General features: G+C 46.0%; 1 long non-coding RNA gene across 1 annotated transcript in view; it reads left to right on the forward strand.

Moving 5' to 3' along the window:
- Nucleotides 1-19,139, forward strand: part of LOC129380665 (uncharacterized) — a 42,189-nt gene extending 23,050 nt beyond the window's left edge. Inside the window, exons 3-4 of the long non-coding RNA XR_008608849.2 lie at nucleotides 9,454-9,511; nucleotides 19,021-19,139. This is a non-coding gene — a long non-coding RNA (uncharacterized lncRNA). The remainder of the gene's footprint in view (nucleotides 1-9,453; nucleotides 9,512-19,020) is intronic.
- The last annotated feature ends 261 nt before the right edge of the window (nucleotides 19,140-19,400 follow it).

A 19,400-nucleotide genomic window follows, 5' to 3' on the forward strand; every position in this document is an offset into this window, starting at 1 on the left:
ATGTGTGGCACCTAAGTACAGTGCCACATACTGAATGGGCCAAGATTGTCGCGCTCTTTGTTTCAGTAATGTGCCCTCAGCTCGTGAACCCGACGCTCATCTGACGCCGGACAACCCGTGACCTAAGTTGGTGGAAAAACGGTCAGAAGCATAGACAGGTCTGCAGTCGGTCCCCGAGAATTTTGTAACCTATCCAAAGATTGGTAATCGCATTAGTAGTGCATTTTCATGTGGTTACCTTTCTTCGCGCATTTTAAGAGGGTCTTTTAGGCTATCAGGATGGGCCTCCAACCATTCTATTACAAGTGTGGATTGCTCTGTATTATAGAGTCCATGGTGAAATGGCTAGAGCATCGAGCCGCTACAGTGAGGGAAGCGTGTTTGAAAGTGAACGTCGGACAAACTTGGGTCTCTGGGTATTTGCCACAGGATAGGTACCAATTCCAGGGAACCTCGTGGGTGGCACTTGCAGTTGCTGGGTTTGTTACAGAGTATGCGTCACTTTTTCACCAACAAACGTGACATCAACTTAGCTGATTTGGCGAAGTAACACCTCCGTCGAAGATATTCAAACGTTGTCGTGCGAATATATGTTACACAGACCCCACGCGCTGACATCATGGCGGTGCCTCATTTTGCTCAACGAGTTCAGAGGGGATGCACGACAGGGGATTCCGCCTGCATACACACTTTATTTATTACCTCTTTAGGCCGTCGCGATATGCTGTGTTGCTACGTTGCTTCAATCCGTTTGCATGAACCAAAAGGACTTCTTCTTGGGCAAGTTGGTGCTTAGATTTCCTAGGTATACTTTGTGGCGCAAAATACATTTCTGGAAAAGGGACAGAAGAAAGGGAGACAGTGAAGCGCCACTGTTGGCGCTTCACTGTCTCCCTTTCTTCTGTCCCTTTTCCAGAAATGTATTTTGCGCCACAAAGTATACCGTTTGCATGAATGTCGTCTTCATCGAGAGATAGGAGGTTGCGGTATTATCTTATTGCGCTACCATTTTTAGGGTACTTCAATAACTTTTCCGGGGCTACGTATGTATGAATGTTTGTACCTCCTCGCCTACCTGAGTCACTGGGGATACAATTGTTTAATGAATAGGGTATTGGGCTGCTGTGCTTAGGGAACATTGTTTGCAACCGACAGACAGAACAACTTGGGTAATTGAGTAGGTGGCAATGTGTACATATGTGTGAATCATCCACGTACCTGCTTCACGCTGACTTGAGTCTCTGCATACGCAGGAATTGATAGGTTCAACAGTTGAAGTATACTCTGGCGTTGTCACTCAGCATTGGGAACGTGCCAATCGGCCTGCGCTGGTTTTACAGCGAAGCTATATACCTCTACCATCCAAGAAAATTTTCGTGTCGTGAACAAAAAACTCCCCATACATGGGCCGATTCCCCAGGTAGTGCAATACCGGCCCGACCCGCGGCGGAGGTGAAGCAGGCCTTAAGCACTTGCACCATCCTGAAGATGGTGCAATGCCGGGAGGACCCGCGGTGGAGGCGAAGCCGGGGTTAAGCACTTCCTATACGTGGGCCTATCCAGAACATTCTGCAATGCCTGGTTGACTCCCGGAGGAGGTGAAGCAGGCGTTAAGAGCTCCTCATGCGTGGGCCTATCCCGAAGATAGTGTAATGCAGGGCGGACCCGCGGCGGAGGTGAAGCAGGTGTTAAGCATTGCCCAAATGTGGGCCGATCGCGAAAATAGTACAATGCCGGGCAGACCCGGAGGCGCGGAGGTGCAGTTCGCCATTAAGGGGCCAGCATACACAGCTTCGCTGGTCTTCCTACTTCATAGAGTGGAAAGAGATGGGTATTTTTTTAATGAACCTCTCTGATGCCAACTTTGGTCACTGCGTGACACTAGCTGTGAGTCGCTATTCAATGAACGTGTTTGAGTCAGCTTGCGTAACCAGCCATGTGCTACTGGGAATAAGCCGCTCTACAATGACAAAAACGTTCCTTTAAATTTATCCGATGCCGAGCGGAATCGGACCAACATAAGGATTCTTTAAGGACCCAAACCCGATCATTTCGCAGGCTCAACCACGAATACACTGGGTGTGGGCCGCTCTTTCATAAAATTATCCGCTATTTGTGTCACTGAGCCTGAGGGGCAGGTGAGCGCGTCTCTTCCTCTAGCGCAGTCATGGCTGTTGATGGTATTCCGCGTAGTTGAGCGCGTACCCGCCACCGACCGAAGAAAACACTGGACGAGCTGAGACATCCAGTCTCTGCATATGGGCGCTTCCTCCCATGCACCTAGTGCTGGTTGTCGCGTGATCTCAAGTATCCGAAAGGAGTCGAAGAGAAAGGCAGCAGAAGGGTTTCCTCCTGTCTCTTTGCATATATCCTAATGCCAGCGCTTTGACAGAAAGTGTTCGCCACCATCGAGTAAGGTCTGTGCAAGATTGACTGTGGTCCTGTGAGTGCACGATTGTTACTTAGAAAATGATTGAGTATGTTAATAGTTATTGACCAAGAGGCACTAAGCTAAAAAGCCCGCAACGGAAAATTGGAGTAGTTAGCTATTGAAATGTAAAATATGGGCACGGAAAGTGGCCGATTATACAAATACGAGCGAACAGAATTGGACTAGAGCTTGCATTCAACGAGGAGTGTTGAGATCTGGAAAAATGAAGCAGGCGTTGTAAACGGGAACTTGGGGAAGACGGGTACACAGAGGTGAAGAATTTGGCAATGCTGTGTGGTGCTGCATCAGGAGTGCTGCATCATTTCAACGCTAATCGAATTGAAATGGATATTCAGCGTGAGACAAGTTCTGCTGGATTATCCTTAAATGACATCACTGTGAAGCGAGATATTCATTTAATGAGAAGGCAATATGGCCGTATCAAGGCAATGTTCTGTCCGCAGAAAACCTGTACTGACCTGCTACGAGGAGGTATTCACATGTTATACGACACATGCCGCACTATTCCCTCGTTGCTGAGATTTGCTTGCCTCGGTCATGAAATACAATGTTGGGTAGAGGAAATAAGAACGTGTGTCGCGACATGCGACTTGTCCAATCTCTGCATCTCACAGCAGTTGTATGGGGCTAGATAAGTAGGCGTGTCGACCGAATCTCCTAGAGAAGATTCAGCCACTCCACCACATTTGACGCAAAGCTGCCGGTGCGCTCAGTAGAAAGATAGCGTGCCTCGATAACCGTGACACTGTACAGAGAATAATGCAACTACATGGACGCGACGTTTCTTTGCCTTACTGTTCGGTACTGCCAGTCTATTTAACGGTTACTGCTACAGCAAGCGCGCGGTGTGGAAGTTTTTGATCGTCCCTTTTCATTTGGAGCGTAGATATTTCTGTACGAAAAATACGTGCACCAATCGGTAGTGGGCGTTCTTCCTGTCTAGTATTTCTTGTGTTATTTTTTCCTCGCATTGTTTTTCCTCGTGAGGCAACATGAAGAAGCTCAGGTTGTGACGTTTCAAAGTTTAGGAAGCTGTTCAGCTGCGCACGTCATCTATTACTTTCGGTAGGCGGTATGGAAAAGATAGAGCACGCAGAGTTAAATAGTTGTATGTTATTTGTATCCGCAAGACTGTGCAGTGAGAACCTACGAGTCCCAGTGAACAAAAATGTGGAAGTTATCACGACAAATGAGTTGACTGGCAAAATTAACGGAAGATCATCTCCAAGAACGAAGATGAGATGCAGGATTGATTAGTGACAGTATTTCTCCACAAAAGCAGACGGTCAACTATACGTATTGCTTTGCTCACGATTATAAGCTATGTATCAAGGCAGCAGGACAACCTAAAAATTAGCAATAATTTAGCAAAGAAACCATGCAAAATATTGCCCAAGAAACGACATAACTAAATATTTTAGGAGCCCTGTTTGGAATTCACGTTGTGGGTGATCAGGAATTGTGAATGAAACCACTAGTTCAGATGAAAATACGGGAACATGACTGAAAACAGGGTCCTAATGAAGCCTGCACAGATTCCGGCTACTTTAAGGTTTCAATGACTGCGTTTTCAGGATTGTCAACGTTTGTGTCTTACGGAACTCTTGCTGGATGCGTAATCGGAAACGTTGAATGGTGGTCGCATTTTGCCTAGGTGACAAAGAGTGTGCCAAAGTCAGATCATTGGTGGTAATTTATTACTCTTCCGGAGGGGCAGGGGCCCCGCAAGCATTTCCTAGAGGCTCCGACGTAGCTATATGTGCAGGGTGGTTCACGCAACTTAAAACAAGACTTAAAAATAAAAGTGGGTAACTGCAGCTGAATGAAACCAAGACATAAGGTTTGCCGTCATGCGGCGCTCCCTAGAGTATTTTTTATATTCCCCTTAATTAGTTTCCAAGTAATAATCAAGCATTCCGCTTAATAAAGAAACATGCTTCGAAAAGAAACGTGCACGAGTCGAACCGCGCAAGCACAGCGCCGAAGTGAGTGGCCGCGTCTAGGCAGCGGCTTCACAGTGCGTCAGAATCTTTGACGTAGCCACGCGGAAAGGAAGCACTGGCGGTACCTGACAAGTGATGGGCTCAAAGAACGGTGGGAGTGCTCTAATACGATAGTGCATGAGCGCAGTCGCGTGGTTTCATTGAACATTTCGCGGCCTTTTGTTAAACGGTAAAAACAAAAAAAAAATAGAACTTGCAGCACTTACGTTTCGATAAAAATTGGAGTGGTTGTTTCTGAACCTCCTCTTCACGTAGTGAGACGTGCTAGGGCCTAAAGGGAATACTTAAGCTTTTGAATAATTGATCACTGGTAATTGCCTATCTAAGCGCAATATAAGAAATATTCAGAAGAGTGCTACATGACGGCAGAACATAGGTTGTGGCTTTCACCCAGTTGCGGTTAAGCACGTTTTTCACATAGTTGGTTCAAGTTACGTGAAACCCCCTGTATAATCACTGCCGCAGATTAGTTTTCCAAAGCTGAGTGGTGGCGAAGCTTTGGGCCCGGCTATGATACGACCTCGCCAATTAACTGTAGGTCGTCCGGCACGCCGAGGCAGCCGTCCATGTTCAAGCACTCGAGGTCGTCGCCTAGGCTGGGATGATTATAGCCCCATCCAGCCTAAATCCCCGGACATTTCAAATAATGTTTTCACTCACTCTTTGTGAAGTGTGCCCATCAACGTTCAGCACTCTTTAGGTCACCTAATGAGTGATTTGCTTGTTTCATTCAAATGCTGTTTTCAGTTAGATAGGATATTCCCGGACAAAGAGATGTTTAAATTGTTAATATGATATGCGTAAATATTCTGCGACAGCGGAGAGAGGCGTGATAATTAGGCCTCGTCTTGCGCGACAAACTCACATAAGATGCCCTTCCATAGAATATACATGAAGGGATGGGTAATCAAGCGTTTCTCGGACCTCTAGCTTCGTAACGTCGTAGGTAAGTGCAGCATTACTGATCTGCAACAAGTCGTTGCACCCTATTTTAACTGCCAAATCAGTTGTGCGCAAATCGGCAAGGTGGAAGAAGCTACCCGATTGTAGCGTGGGGCTGCAAAAGAAACCCCTACGGATTTCTGAAAAATAAAGCTTCGCAGTTTAGCTATGATAGCAAGTATTGCTTAGAACAATGAAAATATGGAAATGCCTAATAAAGCCATTGCAGCAAATCCATCAAGCCAGAGGAGAAATACGACTTTTTACAGCGAAGCTTGAGCCAAAATTCTAAAAATGAAAGGCACTCCTGACGCGAGTTGAACCGAATGCATAATGTTGGAACTGGCCTAGAGTTACTCAGGCTATTTTTTATTTTCCCCTTAACTAACAGAATAGTTATATTTAATTATTCAAGTTTTATAAGTATTGGCTGCAGACAATAACTGTGATATGCAAAGTTGTAGAGCACCCCCCCCCCCACCTTGAGAAACCGCTCAATAAATTGTTTTCACACGACATAACTCACGTGGTATTATTTTTTTCAACGTTCCAAAGAAAGCTCGCGCGATATGAAAGAAATACAACGCGACGGGGTGCTTGCGCATTGTTAGTGTACTGCTCTCAAGCGTGCGATGGATGAATAAGGTCGGCTGCAGTGAGGCTGGCTGGCGACAAGGCGTTATCCCTGGTGTAGGTATCTGGGCATGCGGCTATTATCGCATGACGGGACAAATGCATGCTGCTGCGCTAGCGTTGCCGAAGCGATAAAACGTCTAGGCCACAAAAAAGAAAATACGAAAGCAGAATTTTGATTCTGCTTGAAAGAAGGAAAGGGCGAAGCGCGTGGGAACCATGGAAGGCGATGAGCGCTGCTACCATTCTGCCTTTGTAAACAAATAACCTTGTAGTATTTTTCTAATTGAATGATGATGCTACAACTTTAAACGTTAAGGCTTGAACAACAACGGATCAATCACACGGGGACAAAAGTAACTAATGGTAAAAAAAAAACCTTGCAATATTCAAGGTAGATTACGCATGTTTTCCTTAGACGATGAGTCTTTTCGCACTGACCCCGTCTGCTCTCCTTCTTGCATTTACTGTCTACCAGAAGTTCTTTTTTGATCTCGCACCCCGCAGGTGCGCATCACTTCGTGGTTGCAGCATCGGGTAGCCTCGTCTGGCTTCACACTTATGCACCGTGACCCACGCGTGAGTCCCTCAGACAGAGCGCCCGCAGGCTGTTCCGCTATGTCGCATGTAGATCATACCTTATAAACCTCGTTTGAACCAGTCCCAGCGAACTGCAGTACATCCAGTGCTTCTCAGGCACCCGTATCCCTGCGTGTTCTCCACAGCAACGCTAACTGGCTGTCACCTACAAAGAGCACAGATATGGCTTACTCCATTCAGGAAAGTGCGGATATGGTTTTGGCTCTACGCTCGTCATGTGGACATAGAAAGCGCGCAGTTGAGCTATTTCAACGCTGGCATCCAGGTACGGTTCCAAGCTCAATGACGATTGTACATGCATATGAAACGCCGACACAGACTTGGACTTTTTAATCTCCAACCCTGGGTGAGGACGTCGAGACAGATATTCCGTCAAGGTATTCCCCAGACCGACATGCAAGTGTTCGTAGCGTGGGTGCTGAAGCTGGAGTGTCAAATTCTTCAGTGTGGAGAGTACTTAAGAAGAGGCCATTTCATCCGCAACACATGCAACACCAGATGTTAAAGCTCCGCGATTTCCTAAATCAAAAGGACTTTGCAAACTGGCCTATAATCAAGACGAAAGAGGACTCAGGCTTTGTCAACATAGTACTGTGGACCGATGCAGCTACCTTCTCACGTAATGTCCAAGTGAACATCCACAACGCTCACTATTGGAGCCACGAAAACCCTGACTGGATTTTCAAGACACATCACCAATATCAGTGATCGATCGGTTAATGTGTTGTGTTGAGTTTACGCTGGCACTATCATAGGCCCCGTGTTTCTTGATAACACGCTTACAGGTGAAAGATACGTGAACGACATCCTTGATGGCGCTCTTGAGGATTTTCTTTGCGAAGTTCCATTGGCTAGGATCAAGGATGTTTGCTATCAGCATGATGGTGCTCCCGCGCACGGTAATAGCAAAGGTTGCAAATGGCTCCGTGAGGTATTCCAGCAGGAGTGGATTGGACGGCATGGGCCCATTGCTTGGCTGGCACGGTCGCCAGATTTAACTCCCCTCGATTTCTTTCTCTGGGGCTACGTCAAAGAGCAAGCATACCGGACACCAACTACAACATAAGAGAACCTAAAATAAAAAATAGGACAAATCTGCAACTCCATCCCTGATACCATGATAAAGAACGCCTCGCAACATGTGTCTATCAGATGCCAAATGTGCATTGCAGCAGATGGTGACCTCTTCAAACACGCATTATAATCAATGGGCGCTTTTTGGATTGAAGGTCACTGGGGAATCATTCCGGCCCTAACCCCGCCTTCCCACCTAACCCTATAAAACTCCGTCGGGAGGCTGCCAGCTCTTGTGCAGTTTCAGCGTAAAACAAAAGCTATATTCTTGTTCTCTTTCGTCTCCTTAGACGCTTTATCGCTTCGCCACCGCTCGGCCAGCAGCACGCATTAGCACCGTCATGCTATAAAAGCCGCATGCCCAGATACCTACCCCACATAGCCGACCTTGCAGGCGACCTTATTCATCCATCGCATGCTTGAGAGCAGCACAATAACAGTGCACAACTGCCCCATCACGGGGTATTTTTTTTCTTCGTAATTTGAAGACTTTCTTTGGAACGTGAAAAAAGGACCACGTGAGATATATTGTGTTGAAAACAATATATGGAGAGCTTTCTCAAGGTGCTCTAAAACTTTTCGTATCACACTTGGTGTCTGCAGCCAATACTTAAAAACTTGAACAAATAAACATAACTATTCCGTTAGTGAAGGGGAAAATAAAAGCAATGGCCGGAATAACTCTAGGCCAGTAGCCAACATTATGCATTCGTTTCAACTCGCGTCCGGAGTGCCTTTCATTTTTGAAACTTTGGCTAAAGGCACGTGGGAGAAACTGTACCACTACACTCCGGCGGAGGTCGATGTGTATCCGTCTACGTGTCGTGTCGACACGCCAAAGTTTTAGTCTCCAGCTTCTCGCGAATGCTTTGCGCCTCTCACTATGGTGTAGCTATCTTAGAAAAAGATATGCTGAAATTGTCCGCTAGGAAGACTCTGTCACTATACCGAGTTTGATTTACTTGTCACAATTAGTTTGCTCACACTGAAGTTTTAAACGTTCAGCATTCCGGTCTGCTTTCAGTACATGGTCGTCTATGGAGGGAGTATGGTTTCACAAAACGGCTGTGAATCTTGTTTTATCAAAACTATGCCGAAACAAATTATATGACAATTATCCGCTAAGAGAACTGTAACATTACGCCGAGTTTCATCTACTTTTCATTATTAGGTTAGCATAGTGAAGTTGTAAATATTGTGGAATTCCCCTCTACCATGCGGCGGTACAAGATCGGCGATGAAAAGATTACTTCTCAGAAAAAAAAGGAATATTCTTTATTTGTATACGTCGGTAATAATAATAATAATAATAATAATAATAATAATAATATTAAAATAAAGAGATTCGTCGATTCAGGTAAAACGCACCACAGCTTCGCTGCTTGTCCTTCACCGAGTGGAAGGGCTGACACATTTTTCAAATATTACACAACGTTGTCCTGCCAAGCAAACAGAGAAATCTGATGTGACTACAGAGGTTTTTCTCTTGGCCATCTCTGTTTAAATACACAACAAAACCGCTTCTGAAAGATTAAAAAATGCTCAGAATAAAACAAATAGAATAGGAGAAGTTTCCTCCAAATAACTTCGTATGACGTCAGGGAAAACAAATTTCTCATATGAGTGTATTATACCATATACGCGGCTCGATCGGGTTTATGCATTTTCTTCAAGTTGTTGTTGTTTCGTATCAGCCTTTGGCTGCTACTGACTCTTTGCTATTTTTTGTTGTCACTGCCTACCACAAAGTCCTGCTGTGGATGCATCTCCGCAAAACGTATGGTATAGGAGCCACTGCTGGAAACATGTAAGTATGCAAAGTATACGTACAATACTATAAATTTCCTGGCTTTACATTGGAAAACCTTCTGCACCAATATTTTCTTCATACAACATAACAGTACATGCAAGTATTTGCAGTTATGTTTGCAGCTATGTTTTCCCTGAATAATAATTTTACAATTGCAGCAATTCTCATTTGCAATAATTGTTAGATGCATTGGGAATAAGCAATGAGAATGTTGGTTGCAGCAGTAGGCAAATAAGAATTCCGTAGAAATTAAAGAAGGTGCAATCCATATGCAACTATGCAAATGCCCGACAATCCCCAGAGACACCACACATATTATTGAAAGGAGACTAAAAAAGGCAAAAAACATTCAATTACTATGGACACCTACACTCGCTCCGACCTCAGGAGGGGACGGCGTAAACAACGAGGAGACACGCTACGCAGCTAGAGAGCTAACCGACCGAGTAGCGCCAAACATTGGTGCCGTCAACTCAGGGGCCGCCGAAGAAGGCTGATAGATTGACCAAATACAAAGATATGACAATACATTACAAAATGCAAAGCCGTATTTATCCATGACGTCATCATAAACTAAATAAATCGCAGCCTGTCCTGAGGCGACCATTACAAGGCCATACTGTGACCCAGTAGTTTTGGTATTTAGTTTATCCAGATATATACAACGCGAACGAATGTAAATTTTGAGGCTCAGGAGCAACTCTTGAGCATATGCTCTGGGGATGCAATGGGCTGACGTGTATGTTGGGGAGCCCTAGCTAGTAAGTATTAATGTAGAGTCCTTCAATACGGAGTGCCTCATAACCACACCCTGGCTTCTGCACGTACAACCCAAGGATTTGTTTTTAAATCTGTGTGTCGGCACCGCAGCACCGATTACCGGAGGCAATGGCGATGTCACAGGCAATGTACTACTCTGTTTATCGTAACACCGTCTATTCAACACACGCTAGCTGAAAAACATAAAATGTGTCTCCCACGCAAAGAATAGTTAGCAAAAGAGGATGGAATATTGCGTACTAAGAAATCACCTATCCCTGCGTTATATTTCGGGATACGTGAGGGCATACAAATTGGTTGCACTCTTTCACAGTTGAGCGGCGGAACATCTGATTTTGGCACCACCTTACAGAGCCGAATTAAAAATATATGCTCTGGGGTTGCCATGGGCTGGCGAGTAGCAACGGGGAGACGGCGTCTAGCGAACGCATCCATAGCCGTTGCTGTGCTTTGCTGCTTAGCTCAGTCTCAGAAGATCAACTCCAGCCGTCCTGCGGGCCGACGACGCCGTGAGAGCGGCAGGGCTTGTGGCCGGATAAAAATTAAGTTTTCATCACAGCCACCACCAACCTATGGTAGATGGTAACGTACATGGTAACGTTGTGCAGCCGAATACGAAAATATTGCAAATATACACGCGGTTCGTGCCAAAGAAAGAACAAAAATATTTAAAGGGGTCCTGAACCACACCTCCTTAAGCTGAAGAAAAAACACATTCCACTGTTAGCGTATGCTGTTCTTAAAAATCTCACCTATGCTTTCCATTCATGGGCAACCCTTCGGCTGACGAACTAAGGGCGAAGTCACCTTTTTCTGAAACGCTCCGTTTCTTAATATCAAATTATGTTTTCGGGCCTGTAATATTTTGCAAAATATTCAAGCTCCCATACACTGCTGCTAATGGCCAATAGCTGAAATCAGTCAAGTAGCATTAGGCGATTATCGTCTTCTCACCTTCAGCAGCGGATGCCAACATTATAACTGCGTGAAATTTAAGCTCTGGTCACACGTACGCTATGCCTGCAGCGCCTCGCGGTAAATAGTGATTAGCAGCTCCAAGGGACGGGCGCCAGTACGCACACACTCCCAGTCGCTCCTGGATAGACGTTGCGTTCTTCGTACTAAGCGCTACGATGTTCTCACAATGGATTTGCCCACTATCCGTACAGAACAAAACCTGCCCGCACCACGTAGCCCGGCTAGAGCAGAGAACGCGGGCGCACACTCCAGCCATGATGTGAACTTACAGTCACGCGTAGCCACACGTAGCTGCGTAGCTGCGTACTTTGCGTGGCGTAAATACCGCGGCCGGCGCGGCGCGCCGCATTGAGCGCGCTTGCCGCAGCGTCCCTCTGTATGCTCCCAAAAGGAGCAGAGTTACACGTACCTATACATTTCGCTGCTCGTGCCGCTACTCGCAGAGTGGCATCACGTGGTCTAAAAATGACGTCACATTTGCCGCCGCGCTACAGAGATGCCAACCTCACCAGCGCGACGACGTTTCTTCTTTACCTGCAATGCCAACAACATCGCAATTCGCCGCTTCCATAACACGACATAAATGACACGCAATGTCATCTCTGACAGAAGGTGACATGTTGATATGAACGCACAGCATGTCATGCTATGAAGTGAAATAATCGCCTGCACATGTCATGTGTCATTCAAAACATGAATTACGACCAACTCGCCCAAGTTTCCCTTCAAGTACAGTTCACTTCTTGTACCTGCGTCGCGTTCTTTTTGCCCAAGTTCTTGTCCATTTAACGTGTAAGGAGGTTTATTTACAAGCAGTATTCCATAATAACAACGTTGGCCCAAGAGCCTCAGTCGCTGGCTCTCGCTCTCCGTGCTGTCGGACTGCGTCTTCTCTCAATGATTCCTGACTCTTTTGCACCACATCGGTCCCGGTGGCAAAAAGGAGTCATTCTGGCGGCTCAAGGTGAGGCGAGCACAAGAGGGTCATAGTAGGGCTTTAAGTTGATCACGTGGGCTGTTTCACGACCGCGGGGGCGTCTGCTGGTGGGAGGTGTCACAGGCTCGATGATGTAGTTCGCCGGCGACGTGCATTGTACGAACCTGTAGGGACCGGGACATTTCGCTGCAAATTTGCTGGAGCGACCGTGGTCCTGGTATCAAATTGAAAGCCACGCGAACGAGCCAACAGGGGAGCTTAGGGCAGGTTTAGCGAGGTCAAGGTGTTCTTTTTGAAGATCTTGTGTCGCAGATGTAAATGAGCGTGCCATTTGGCGGCACCCTTTGGCATATTGAGCGGCTTCTGAGGCTGGGTGTCATTCGTACGCATCCGGGCGGTAATGATTGTAGTGGGCCATGCGTAGGACAAGTTATTTTCCGGCGCCGACACTCAATGCAAGAGTGAATGTGCGCACGTATGTGTATATTCCACGCCAGTAGAATCACTGGCGAAGTTTATCATAAGTTTTCAAAACGCCAGAGTGAGCGTGTTGTAGGCCTGCGTGGAAGTGCCTGCACAGGTCGGAGCGCGAATGGTGAAATACAACAAGAATCCATTTCCGACCATCTAACTTATAGTTGCGGCGCTACAATATGGCATCCCAGAGCGCATAACGAGGTACTTGGAGACGAAGGGCGCGATAGAGCCGTAGGGATGGTGTTGTCGAAGGTGCAGAGAAAGCGTATATGAATGAGGTTATCCAAGGATCCTTGCACTGTTCTGTAGACATTTCAGCAATATTGAAGTTAGCGAAGGAATTTGTGGAAAGGAAAACAGGTGCAACGTCAGAAAGCATGGGCGAGTGGTAAAGTGCGTTGGCGTCGGTGTGCTTTCGTCCTGAGCTGTAAATGACGCGAATACTGAATTCTTGTAAGTGTACTGCCGAGCGTGCACGTCGACTCGACGGATACTTTAATGAACCCACCCAACAGAGGGAACGGTGATTGACGACGACATCAAACGAATGCCGTACAAGTAAGGTGAAATTTTTGCAACGCCCAAGCAATTGCCAAACATTCCTTTTCGGTAACCGAGTCCTTGTACTCTGCCGTAGGGAGGGCACGACTCACATACGTAACTACGTACTCAGACAAGCTAGGCTTTAGCTGGGCAAGTACAACGCCAAATCCTATCCCACTAGCATCCGTGTATACTTCAGTTGCAGCGGTAGAGTCGAAATGACATAGAATGAGCAGTGAAGTAAGGAGACGACGCAATGTGGCGAAAGCCTCATCATACGCTTGCGACCAACCAGTGAGATTGACATCACGGGTGAGCAGCTTCGTCAGTGGTGCTGTTATCAAAGCGAAGTTCTTCACAAAGCGGCGAAAGTATGATATGTATTCCATTTTAGACCACGCAAGACACTGTTCGTCATCCTTTGGAATGTTGCTGCGCCATTATATAGGCCGAAGGGCATAACATTGAATTCGTACAGCCCATCGGGTGTTACGAATGCTGTTTTCGCGCGATCGGACGGTGCCATAGGGACCGGCCAATAGCTGTATCTTAAGTCTAGTGATGAAATGGATTCGGTTCCTTGCAAGCTGTCTAAGGCATCATCAGTGCGTGGCAGATGATATACATCTTGGCGCGTAACTTTATTTATGCGGCAATAGTTGATGGAAAAGCGGATCGAGCCAACTTTTTTCTTGACAAGAACAGGAGACGATAATGGTCTGCAGGACATCTGAATGATGCTGCGCTGAAGCATGCCGTCGACTTGTTCGTAGATGACACGACGCTCAGCAAGGGATACATGGTAAGGGCGCTGAGGGAGCCTATCTCAATCAGATGGAGAACAGTAGAAGCGCCTACTGTAGAAGCGCAAGAAGTTTCTCGCGGTGCGCCTCTGCAATCTCGTCGTTGATGGTGGAGCCAAACTTGAAATGGGCGATCAGGCGTACACCAAGAAGGTGTCTGGGCACTAAGTTGCAAATTGTCCGCGTCGTCAAGGCAGAAGATGGAGGATACGCCGAATGCCTGAATTGTGCCTATATACTCTCCACGGAGTAAGGTTGAGAGAACTGGCAACGATTTCGTAACAAAGAAGGATGTTGTGCCGTTGGGCACATTGAGAAGGGCAAATGAGAATGCGTGATTTCTGCAGAGTTGAATGGTCTCGGAGGGTGTAAGCAGACCTATGGAATCACCAACACCGGCACAGGACGAGGGGGCAAGGGCTGTACGCAGGTGGTATGTTGGTATCGTCGGTGACAAACAACGTTGCCAACCTAGGTTAAGACGACGCAGAACAGAACTCAGAGAACGTGACCTCGGAAAGAGCACAGCCAATGACCGCATGGGGGCAAGAGAGAAAATCGCAACCGAGGATAACATCATACGAACAGGCCGATAGCACAATAAATTCGATAGGATACACATCTTCAATGACGCGCAGGCTCTGCAGGCGGTTGACGGCTGAATATAATGTGCGCTGGCTGTACGCAGCGAGAATACCTTTGACGTCGTCGTAACCTTCCTAAGCAAGCGGCAAAGCTTCATATCTATCACAGAAACAGCAGGACCAGTGTCCACAAGAGCAAAGGTACGAAAGCCGTCCACAACAACTTCAATGAGGTTGGCTGCATAAGTTCTAGGACTTCAATTTTTTGACGGCAAAGAAATTTGTGCCTTGGGGACTGTGACATACAGTTTTCCTCGACAGAAGGGCAGGGTCGACGGCGCATAAGTAAATGAAAGTGACGTCGGCGTGATGAGTATTGGCAGCTAGCGGAGGGCAGGCGTTCGGGCGAAGAGGATTGTTGCAGGCGCCCTGTCCCATAAAGCGTGAAGGTCACACTCAGACGGGCGCATGACATCAGTTTGAAAAGGAGGGCAATGGCGACAGTAGCGTGCCACAAGCCCTGCATAACCGTAAGAATAACAAATAGGGCGCCATGGATTCGCAGACGTAGGGACTGGTTGGCTTAACAGAACTAGTGGTGGTCGAAGGGGTGCTGACGAGGAATAATACACTCTAAATACAGTTGAACCTTTTGGAGTGTGTATTTTCCACACAAAAATTATCGTCATCTTATCAGTACTCACGTACGGGCAGGAACCTGGAGGCTTACGAAAAGGGTTCTACTTAAATTGAGGACGACGCAATGAGCTATGGAAAGAAGTATGAAGGGTGCAACGTTAAGGTATAAGAAAAGAGCATAATGGGTGAGGAAACAAACGCGAGTTAATGACATCTTAGTTGAAATTCAGAACAGGAAATTCCCATGGGCAGGACATACCTTGAGGAGGGAAGATAACCGATGGTCATTGAGGGTTATGGACTGGATTCCAAGGGAAGGGAAGCGTAGCAGGGGGCGGCAGAAAGCCAGGTGGGCGGATAAGATTAAGAAGTTTGCAGAGACAACATGGCCACAATTAGTACATGACCGGGGTAGTTTAAGAAGTATGGGAGAGGCCTTTGGCCTGCAGTGGGCGTAACCATGGTGCTGCTGGTGATGATTAGGATGATGATGGTTATGATGATGATGATGATGAATAATCGTCATCTATCTTGCTTGCGCTTCGTTTGTTGAAAGTGCTGTGCTCGCTACATTCTTGACGAGGATGCTGTCATGCTGATAACGCGCATGTCGTTCACGGCTTGGAAGTACCGGGCTCTGAGTGCTAAAGAAAGGAAATGCGGGCAAGACAGATGACGATGATTGTTGAGTGGCAAATATGCACCCCAAAGGGTGCAACTGCTTTTAGAATGTAGTTTGCTTGATAGGGCGACTCGGCAGCGACGACTTGCGCATGCGACAAGTGTGCAGACTACAAAGGTGGCGGATGAACGAAAGGCAAACGGGCAGGGACCTCTTCTTGTATCATTTGTGGCATGCTTGGAGCCAGATATTGTGCCTGTGTGGGCTCGGGCGTGTTCGATAAAATTCAGAGCTTTCGGGCGACTCCCTCAGGCACAAATTCCTTGCTCTAAATCAACAGGGCATTCTGGTCACCCAGAGTCAAGGCTGCCATCGAGTCATTACGTTCTAGAGGGCGCCAAGTTTGGGTGCGTTGCTTGCGCAATTCGTCGAGACTGTCCCAAGCTGACAAGAGCTGCGGCAGTTTGTGGGTCTCTGGCCAATAACATTTGAAATGCGTCATCCGCTATTACAAAGCGAATGTTCTTGTTCTTAGCGGACTGGTGCATCAACGGATTTAGATGCTTACACAAGCCGATGACGTCTTCAATATAACTGGAGAAGTTCTCACTGGGTTGTTACTCTCGTTTACGAAGTCGCTGTTCTTCGTGGAGCTTGCGAACCAAGGAGTGACCGAAGATTTACAATAAGGTTGCCTTGAACGATGCGTAGTTATTAACCTCCGCTTCGTTATCACGGAACAAGAGACTGGCGATGGCGATGAAGTAATATATTACGTTGGTCACCCTAGTCGCATCGCCCCAATTGTTGACTGCGTTCACCCGCTGATAAGTTACGAACCAATACTCGACGTCTTGGTCGTCAGTCCCGCTGAATATCGGTGGGTGACGCTGAGGCAGCATGCCGGTACAGACGGTTCCTTGAGTCGGGGAGCCTTATGTGCTATGGCTAGGGGAAGCGAAAACAGGCAATAGAGGTGTTGGTGAGTGTGTGTTTTAATTTTCACGTTCCTTCATTCGCAATGGGCATTCTGTAAAGATAGCTATTCCGCAAAAGCAGGATCGTGGCGCATTGCCCTAATATGTCTCCTGAATAGTTTGGTTCCTGTTTCGGACAGGACAGCCTGTATTTACGTATTCAAGCTGACGTTAAGGTTCAGTGATTACTTCTAACGTCGATTCTTATACTGACCCTTTGCTGCGAAATGTCATGTTTCCATAGCCAAAAAAAAAAAAAAGAAGAAAGCTTCGAACGGAATTTCTGATGTTTGTCGCTTCAATTATTCTGCAATGGTGCCATTATCGTGCTGCTTTTCGTAAGCATTCTTTGAAATGTTTCTGAGAATGACTATATTTGAAGTAACCCTCCCATATGAAATATTTATCTCAGCATAGGTGATATATTGTACACCCCTATAAATCTTAGCAGCCCTATATGAATTGTTAAAAAAGTATTTCTGTGGACTTTCGCAATGTGTCCTGTCTAATCACACATAGGTGGATCTCGTTGTCATGGTCATTTTTCTGTGCGCGCACTAGCTTTTTCTCTGTGTGTTTTAGCTTTGCGCTAGTTCAATAGGTTCTGCAGGATGTATACGCAGGTGCAAAACTAGCGAGAAAATTGTCTGTCATTGTTAGATACACACATCAGTGTGTCTGAGTCTTCATTGTATGCTGGTATATTTTTCCGATTAATTTTATGCGCTTTTTACATGATATTAAAACAAAATACCCTAGCGTTGCGCAGCCAGCTTTACCGTCACTTTTGAAGGAACTACAATAATTCAGCTGTTCTGCCCAATTTGTTTCTGTACAGGACTCGGTGCCAAAGTGCAGTTAATCAGGCGCTTTTTGACTGAGCATAAGAAAACGATCAAATTCCTCTTCAAATTCATCATTTTGATCACATTTAAACTGATTCACCAGTTGCAATAAAAGATGTTGACTCCGTAGCAACAAGTCAATGATGGCCGAGCTGCACTGCAATGCATCCTTTGACATAACCAAGCAACCCATAGATTGTAGAATATACAATAGACGTATATTAGCGCCAGGATTTGCGCATATCGGGCTGAAGTGGCACTCGATATCTGGTGACGTGGACACGCGCCCTGTGAGGCAAGTGTGAGTGAATTAACAACGGTAGCTTCTCAATCACGACGATTGTATGACGAGCACGATGATATGCGAAGCCTGGCAGCTGGCATGCACTTGCTCCAGAAAAGAAACCCCGCAGCCTGTTTTATTGCAACCTGCGTAAAATCCCGAAGGCAGCGTAATGTCGTACAGCATGTGAATGCGTTACTTGCCATGAAGAACGCGCACGAGGTACTGGCGCTTTAACAGTTCAGTTCTTAATCAAGCAAAAACTACCATTAAGAAAGAGATCAGTTATGTTTTCTTGTGGCGAGAGTACGTTTGCATTTATTTGTTTCAGTTCTCATATTCATTGTTTTGTAGATTGAGGATGCTGGCGTATTGTTTTTAGATATGGCCCCCCTCGCAGAGGAAGCGGTAGAAAAGAAACAATACACCCAAACCAACACGTCATTTGTCATTTAAAAACCATGGCATCTCTCAATATGATAGGTTCGTCTTCTTGAGTCTATGCAGTTTTTTGCAAAGTCTAATTTCTCTCTGTGATAAAAAAGGTACAAGGAGACGAAACTTGTTTCAAATCGACACTCTATGCTATGGGTGCCGTGTGTAAAGGGCACAAGATGATCCACATTTCTGGACTTCAGTTTAAAAAGATCTGTTTTTCATCATAATTATCAGGTTCTTGTTCGCATAGCGCTTTATTTTGCGTCTACTTCCCGTGTGGTAAAGTAAGAAATGCCTCTGCAAATCAGTGAGTGGAGCATTCCGATGATTCTCTAAGACACCTTCATTTCCCTCAAATCATCGCAATTGGTAGCATTTTATGGAGCCAGAGCTTGTGCGACGCTTTTACAGTACAACAAATATGCAAAAGAAGAAAAAAGAAAGCAAAGTGGGAGAGCGAATAATAAAACAGCTCAATTTTAAAGTGTATGCGCGTCTATATAAACTTTCCATTTATATACTGTTCTAGCAGATAAATAACGAGCGACACTGAATACATAAAAAATGACTTGCTAAACCACTCTGCGATCTTTTCTTTAGGACTGCTACAGAGGGGTCGAATGTCCTCCCCCTTGCCTGTGCCCTGGAATCGTTCAGCGCATGTTTGGACACTACACTTGTCATTGATGGAGATCCCAAATGTAAATTTTAAGGGGTCAAAATAAACATTGTTGTAAAAACCCTTGCAGTGTTCTACTTCTTGAGAGCTTGTGATTGCAGCCAAATCAACGGCAAAGAAATTCAGTTAATTAACCAAATTTGACACGGAAAACGTTCAAGAGATCATTTGCATGTGGTGGCTGAGGACGATAAAGATAGCAATCGACAACATCATGGCATGAAACTACCCGTGGAATTTATTCTACCTACAACTCACATTTTCTTGAAATTATATTGCGTTTATTATTTTGCATGCAATT

Source organism: Dermacentor andersoni, chromosome 10 (genome assembly GCF_023375885.2).
Source record: "Dermacentor andersoni chromosome 10, qqDerAnde1_hic_scaffold, whole genome shotgun sequence".
Lineage (NCBI taxonomy): Eukaryota > Metazoa > Arthropoda > Arachnida > Ixodida > Ixodidae > Dermacentor > Dermacentor andersoni.